The sequence below is a fragment of the Mustela nivalis genome (genome assembly GCF_964662115.1).
Source record: "Mustela nivalis genome assembly, chromosome: 3".
NCBI classification, from domain to species: Eukaryota; Metazoa; Chordata; class Mammalia; order Carnivora; family Mustelidae; genus Mustela; species Mustela nivalis.
The window spans coordinates 119,064,002-119,072,318 of record NC_139022.1 but is presented as its reverse complement, the minus strand read 5'-3'; positions in this window follow the sequence as shown (position 1 = coordinate 119,072,318).

Genomic DNA, 8,317 nt, shown 5'->3' with positions numbered 1-8,317 from the left:
CATTTGTTTTCTGCTTTTATTGCTGGGTTTAGGCTACAGTAGGAAGCCTATGGAATTGCTGAGACAGTAATTTAATTTGCAATTAAGTTTAAGAAATGTTAGGGGTCAAACCTGGGGCAGCTGTAGGCTATTTTTAAAGACAGGCCATTTAAGAATAGAGCAAAGGTGGGTCACTTACCACCCAGGCCCTCCTCTGCCCGGCTCAGAAAGATGCCTCCTCAAGGAGGGCAAATGCTGATTGCTCTCCCCTTCCTCAATGGCAGACAAGGTAGGGAAGCAGTGACCCTTCCCTGACACCCCGTAATCCAATTCCCCCCCCCACCCCCTGCCCCGGCTGATCCCTGTGGGCCTGAAAGGGAGCATCTTCCCAGGCCAGCCTGTGTGCTGTCCTTCATTAGAGCTGAGGCCATGATACACTTCAGGAAACGGTAATGGGGCCTAGGAACAAAGATAATTAGCTAATGCATGAAAACATGTAAATAAAGAAACCCAACCACCTCCACGGCTTTCAGGGCTTGTGGAGGTTGAGGTTACGTTGGGTCTTTAGTACCACCAAGAGCCTTGGTGAAGGTCCGATGGACTGGGGCTCCTTCTGCTTGGGTCTTGACTGGGGAGGGACTGCTGGGAAGACGGGCTGGTTGCAGCTTTGGATGGGAGCAGATGCCTCTGTAGAGTATCTTAGGTGGAGTTTCCCAGGATAAGACTCAGATGGGTGGCATTTGGGGGGGTCAGGCTCAGGAGCACAGCTGTGAGGGAGCGTGGGGAGCAGGCCTGGCAGGGGAAGTTGGTCTGTGGTGCAACCACGACAAGAGGTCTCGGCCGACCTGCAGGGAGCCCGAAGCTGGGGTGGCCCCAGCAGTGGTCCTGAAGCAGTGTAAGAGGTCTTTGTTTTGTTCCCTTACAGTGGTCTGTCCCCAGTTGCCAGCTGTGCTCCACACCAACCAGTATGGGACAGCGGAGCTTAAGGCCACGTTACAGTTCCCAGACAAGGACTCAGCTAAAGTCACCTGCAGTCTGGAAGCCAGGGGAACGGGTGGCTGGGTCCAGATGGTTGACCTGGTCAGTGCATCATGACACAGCCCACAGAGACAGCAGGAAGCCATTTGAGGATGCTGGGAGTGAAGGATGTAAACTAAAGTGTGGGCAGAGCCGGAAACAGTGTTGTAGAGTTTGAGTACAAATAAGTATTGCTTCAAATGAAAGGGAAGGAAACAAAAAAGATAGTGCATGTCTGCTGAGCAACTGGATGAAAGAATGGAGAAAGTAATGAGATTCTGTATGGGAATCTAATATATAAATGGAATGAATTTGCTCTTGGGCAGGTGTTTAATCTTTCTGTGCCTCAGTTTTCTCATCTGTAAAATGGGAATAGAACAGTGGTACCATTGTCATTGATGTTTTTGTGAGGATTAAGTAATATGTTTAAATGCTTAGGAAATGGTCTGGTATACAATAAGAACTATGTAAGTGTTTGCTCTGATGGTGATTGTTGCTCTTGTAGGGGTCATGGTTGTTACTGTCATGCAAAGTGCTCTTCTACCATGACAGCCCCTGGGTCCAGCCATGGAGTCCACTGTTTCCCAAGAGCACCAACGACCTGCAGGAAACTATGGAGGCACACACGTTAAGTTAGGGGCTGGCTCGGGATTTGGCTGGGATAGGGTTTCTTAAAGTGTGGGGACCCTAGTATCTAGGGTTTCTTTAGTGGGGGACACACAAAGCATTAAAGCAAATATCTCTCTTGTTTCCACCTTATCTCAATCCTGATTATCTCAAGGGGAAAATATCAGGCTGGTGCTGAGTATCCCCAATGCCTCTCTAATACTCTGTTCTTTTTAATGACGAGAGCGCGGGCTACAGACTCGGCACCTCCCGATTCTGCTGGGTGGCAGAACCGGGGCTGGATTTCATAGCATTATCTTGTTTTCAGTGTTCTTATTTTTCTAGTGATCAACAATTTATAAGTGAAATTTATTTTTTAATTCCTATTGTAGGAGAAAGATTCTTCTTAATGTAAGTTTTAACCGGTATGCCGACATAAAGAAAAACATGAAATTAACACATGAGGGGGTTATATGGATGACTAGTTTGAGATGTGCCGTGGGTAAGGGGACAGGAAGTGTTCAGGAGGCAGGATGGGCAGGGCTGGCAGGGTCGGCAGGACTGGAACCTGCCTGCATTCCTTGGCACATGGTTTATGCCACAGAGAACGCCCCTGCCCTCTCCTCTCCATGTGGCTGATCCAACACACCTTTCCCAGCCTCCCTTTATGGCCACTTCATTCACAGACTTTTCCCTGATTCCTCCCCAGGTGAGTCACCTCTCTCTGTCTCGGCTCCGTTCCCATAGCGCACCAAGGGCAATAAGACACTTCGGTTGTGTTAGCTCAGTACAGACCAAATTCCAGTTGTCTATGCCCTGCACAACACAGAACAAGCACACGGTAGGCACTCAGATGTTTGCTGGGAGTCTGCACATCCCTGAACTGCAGCCAGATGATAGGCGTGTGCACTGATCTAGGTAAATCGGGCCAGAGAAGGAAACTGCAGCAAAGTGCCGTGGGACCCCCAGCTACAGGGGGCACGGGCTTGTGATTTAAGACTTTGCCATGATCCTATTTCACTCAAGCTACGCCTGGTGGGAGGAGTGTGTGAGGGCTGAGTGGGGAAGGACAGCAGCGGGTGGCTGCCATCCCCATGTCTGTAAGGCGTCTATTAGAGCTGATATCTGGGGAAGCCTTGTTTTGTCCCCAGGAGCCATCTATTCCCACCAAAGCCACACACTGTCTTCGTCCCCTCCTTGTGACCCTGTCATACTCTTCTCCCCATCATAAAGTAATCAGCCCTTTGTGCTCCTTACACGATCAGGAAGATCAGACAGACAATGCTAATCAGGAAGAAAGAGGGATGCTGAACCAAAAGTCATCTTTCAACATGACGATGACCTTCTGTATGTTTCTACCTGGGGGGAGAGGGTTTGGCCTGGTGGAAGGCTCTTCAGGGTGCTCTGACGTACAGACTGGAATTTGATCGCCTGACTGGTGACCTCAGGCAAGTGACCATCCCTCTGGAAGCTTCAGGCTTCTCATTGTCGTCTCTGCCTACACGTTGTAGCAGCGGAGCTGGGACAGTGATGGACAGGTGGCAGGAGCTCCTGTTCCAGCAAGTTCTGGCACCACCACCTGCTCTGCTCCAAGGTTGCCTTGGGGTGAGGGGTTGGCTTGTCTGCAGAGAAAATGTGAAAGGGAAGGTGCTCCCACCCCCACCCATTGTAATGGACTTTGATGAAAGGTGAGACCCCATTAAAACGGAAAACCCAAGATTTAGTTCTCAGCTTTTACTAAGCATAGCACCTAAGGACACTTGGTAAGATGTAGATTCCTGGGTCCTGGCTCCAGAGATTCTAGACGGAGCCAGAAAATGCATTTTAAGTAACCTTCTCAGGTATCTTGTGCATGTGGTTCCCAGAATCTGGGTGGTAACTAGGTTGCAGGACCGGACAATCTAGTCTAGAGGTCACAAACAGGGCACAACTACTCAAAATTGAGAGTTTTCCATTCTTACCGAGATTTCTTCTTCTTTGGGAAAACAGAAACATGGGCAATACTGGGTCTGCCTTTCTACCTGACAAGGGGCCAAAGCTCAGTTGCTCTTGCTGCCTTCAGACGAGGCTGTGGTCTTTATTTAAAGTGCTGGCCCAAACTCTTGTGTCCTTGGAGTTGCAGCTGGTGGTGACTGCTGCAGTCCCCTTGCCCAGCATATTGTGAAACTGAAGCCCAGAGCCAAAATGGCTTAAATGTGGAGAATCGGCTTGGGACGCCAAGGTCAGAGGTGACCTTTGAAGAGTTGCTGTGTCCACTGTGATCAGAGCTGGTAAATGGAGGCAGCGGGTGGAAGAGGAGAAAGTCGTGCAGGGCGCTCCCAGGGAGGGGAAGAGCCTGTGGGAAGACCCCCAGGGCTGAGGGCCCAGCCTGTTCGTGGGGCCCAGAGGGACCTGAAGGAGGAGGCCGTGAGAGGGGCAGATCCGAAGCTGCTGAGCCCTGACAGGTGGCACAGTTTAGGGCAGGGAAGGGCTAACCACAGTGTGGTAGACAAGAGGTATGGGGCCAGCATGGACACAGGATGGGTGAAAGGAAAGAAGGAAGGAGGGAGGGTCCTCTGCGTTACCCAGTCCTCCTTGCGGCTGCAGAAAGCAAAGCCCGGAGTGGGAGCAGGAGGAGAGAAAGAGAGAATCCTCACGGGGTTACTTTAACTCCCAGATCCAGCTTGTTTCTTCAGTTAGTTATACCCACCCCACCTAGGGCTGCTGGGTAAGATGCAGGCTGGCAGTTAAATTTGAGTTTTTGATGCACTCTGTGTGTGTGTGTGTGTTAGCATAAGTATGCCCCGTGCAATATTTGAGAACTACCTGTATAGAAATTTAGTTGTTGTTTATCGAAATTCACATGAAACTGGGCGTCCTCTAATGTTTATTAGCTAAACCTTCAACCTAACCTCAACTGTCCTTTGGGCTTAAGCCAGCCTGGTTGGATTTCTGAGTCTCGCAACTAAAGGGATCTCAAGGAGAGCAGACGGGTTGAGAAGTGACTCAACTTGCCCGGGGTCACAAGGCCAGTGAGCAGCTGGATTAGAACACAGGTCTGTGACTCAGATACCTGTGATTATCCTTCTGAGAGTCTGGGGGATGGCAAAGAACAGATGATCTGAAGCTCATGAGACAGAATTGGGTCTGAACAGAGTGTGGATCAGGAAGGGGAGAGAAAAGGGAACTGGGAGTCACAGTTTTGTTGACTGACAGAGATGACATTCATTTTTTATCTTATGTGCAAATTCCCTCTCCAGATAATTGTCAATTGCCTGCCAGGTGCAGGGCACTGTGCTTGTTTTTCTGACACCTGCAGTGAGCTGATGGGATCATGGTTTAGCTTTCCCATTTTGCAGATGGGAGAGTGAGAGGCTCGGAGAGACCGTAGGTCCAGGAGCCCCAAGGATCTGGGGTTTCCCAGGCCCGCCCTGAGCTCCATGCCCCACCCTGCCAGCCCACACAGAGGCCCGTCTGCCCCAGTGCTTTGCTGCCTGTTGAAACCCAACTCCCCACCATGTCTGAGCAAAGCACTGGAACCGAACTTGCGAATAAGTGTTTGGTCTGTGTATACGCTTGGCAGGTAGGCCCGTAGTGACACACCTGATGTTTAATTCTGTCACCTTGGGCCCTGCATCTGGCCAGAGCCCTCCTTGCATGTCCTCAGGGTGGTGCCCAGCCATGTCTCCTTTCTGAGGTGTGGGATGGAGGCTGCTGCAGAGGGGGACAGGAGCTCAGGGCCTCAGTGGTGCCGGAAGTTGGATCCAGGCCTCTGGTGCCATGGTGACGGTTACTATAGAGACGCAAGGTCTGCGCTCAGCAGGACGACGAGAATCTGTGCAGTTTTCGTAGACTGAAACCAGCAGAGAGGGGGATCTTGGTAGTGGTGAGAGCCCCCCCCCACCAACAAACACACTCCAGAGTGAGGGCCCAGTCTTGTCTTGGGGCTGCCCTGCCTGTGTCTCCATCTTCCTCTCCTGCCACTTCTGTCTTATCCCCTTTCCTCATGTCATGCAGCCTACGGTTTCCGTGGCTTTGGCTGCTGTTGGCTCCGCCAGGAACTCACGTTCTGACTTTTTCACTTGGCGAATCCTACTTACCTTCCAGACCTCATCCTGATGCTTTCTTTTGTTCAACAAATATGTATTGGGCGTCTCCTAAGTACAGGACACTGCGGTGGCCACTGGAGACCGAGGCAGACAAGGGCTCTGCTTTCACCAAGCCTCCAGTCTAGCTAGGGAGACCCAGGCGTGAGGGAAGCGTGCAGGTAAATGAAGAATATGTTCAGATGGTGCTGTGGAGAGAGCAAAGGAGGATCACGAGGCAGACGGTCCTGGCTTGTGGGGACTGGAGTCCAGGGAAGATGTCTAAGGAGCACTGCTTGTCCTCGAGCCTTCTGGTTCTCCTCTTCTGCATAGTCTGTCCCTGAATCACAGCACTGAGACAATGTCACTGTCTGTCTCCCACCCTAAAGTACTTTTTCCTTGAAGGCAGGAGCAAAGCCTCATTTGTCCCTGTGTCCCCAGGGTCTGGTACACATCAGGGACTTGAGAAGGCTCACACATTTACTGAGTGTGACCCATGGGTCAGGCACTGTCACAGTCTCATTTCCCCTTTATTTTGATTCCATGACATGAATGTGATTTGACCAAGGGCTCTGCTTTCACCAAGCCTCCAGTCTAGCTAGGAAGACTTCCTCACTTCAGAGCTTCAGGAACCGAGCTCAGGCAGGTGCAGGAATCCGCTTCCAGTCCGCCTGCTCCTACATAGTAGGGCTGAGATCCAAACCCAGCCTTTCCCTGCGTGCTCCTTTTGTGCAACATGGTAACAACTTTATGGAGATAGAATTCACATGCCATGCGATCTGCCTTTTTTGAAGGGTGCAAGTTAATGGTTTTTAGTTTATTCAGAACTGTGCCAACATCAAAACAGCTGAGGTTAGAATAGCCCAGAACACAACTGGATTCCTTCAAGCAAGGCCCTCCCCCTCAGCATCGTAGGAGGATCTGAAGTTCAGAAGTTGGCTGCAGCCGTAAATTGAGAGCTGAGGAGTTTTGTGTGGGCTGGCTGCCTTTCTCTTGGCATATCAATAATGAGCTTTTGCTTATTGGCATTTTAAATGTCTATGCTTGGCCTCTCTGAATTAAGACCCCGATTCTCTGCTGGAAATCTCCAAACCACCTACAGACAAATAAGTTGAATTCCAGAAGGCCCTCCCGAGGGCTTTCCTAGCTGAAACACAGGGCGTGTGGTCCATGCAGCTACTCAGAATGTCCGGAATTCACCAGGCCCTGAGCTCGTAAAGCCCGAGGCTTTAGGGAAGCCTGACTCTGTGGCATGTGATGGACCAGAAGCTTCAGCCAGGGGGAACTGGGACTTCTGACCCCCGGGACCACTCTGCCCTCTCCTTCCTGCAGAGCCCGTAGCGGTCAGTTTAACCTGTATGCGCACTCCACTGAGCCCCCGAATCAGTGGCTGGAGTAGGTGACCAGTTTATCCTTTTCCCAGTGGGATGGGCTCCATTGTCCCACATTTTCCCATCCTTCCGTCACCTGCCCTTTAGCTAACCATAAGTGCCTGAATTTCACCTCTGAAGATGGAGTTAATCAAGTATTGAAGGGCAACGGGTATCACCTTTTCCCCCCAGCCGGGTGTGCCAAAGAGGTCCCTTGTCCTTCCGTCATGCACATCAAAGCTCTAGTCGCCCAACGTAGCAGAATGTTCAGACACTTCCTGGCCCATCTCTCCCTTCGAATTCAGCTTCTTCATCCGTCTCCGGAGGTCAGGCTGCAGTCCAGGATGGGTAAAGTACACTCTGGAGAACCTCAGCATTTTTCCATCCTCTTTTTCATGGTCGGCTCTCGATTTCTATCCGTACTCCAAGACAGGAACCGAACTGGGCAAGCTGAAGCAGAAAAGTATTTTGTAAAGGTTGCTTGAGAGTCACTGGGCGGGCTGGACACTCGGGCTTGGAGATCACTCGGCTAGGAACAGCTTCCCGCATAGACATTGCCCCCGGCAACACACCCACCGGCACCCTGGATCCGAGGGGCTGACGCTGCCTCTGGAAACCTGATTCAGCTCCTGGGCGCAGTCCTTGCTGCCAGGATTCCCTGCAGTCCCTGGTGCTCAGTAGTGGTCATGTTCCTATCCTGAGAGGGCATGTAAGAAGGAAAAGCCAAGTTTATGGGCTGTCTTGCTATCTACAGAAGAGCCTGGAAAGTGAATTTTGACATGTGTAGTGGGTGGTGGGCTCTGCCTACCAGGGAGACTCCTGAGCTGGAGAATTCTTCCCAAAATGAGCAACCCAAACAAATAAGCAGTTACCAGTGGATCCTAGGAAGCAAATTTGCCCATCTCTGCCCTGGACCTGTATGCCATGGGACAGCCATCGGCCCCCAAATAAATCTTCCCCCTCCCTCCAAGACATTGGGTGTCCGTTTGCCTGGCATTTCTATAATGAAGATGAGCCACACAATGAAAAAGTCTGCTCCAAGAAGACCATAAATTCCCATGGACCCAAGTGGGAAGAGCTGTTCCCCAAAGGAAATCAGGGTGCTCTTTCCAACAGAAGGGATTCTAGGCAAAAAAACCAAACCAAAACAAAACAAAAAACCCCCAAAAAACTCACGTTCACTGCAGCTGGGAAATTGCAGAGGATTTTATTTTATCTTATTAATTTAAACTTAAACTGAATTGTATTTTAATCGATTGAGACCTAAGTTAAGTCCCAAAG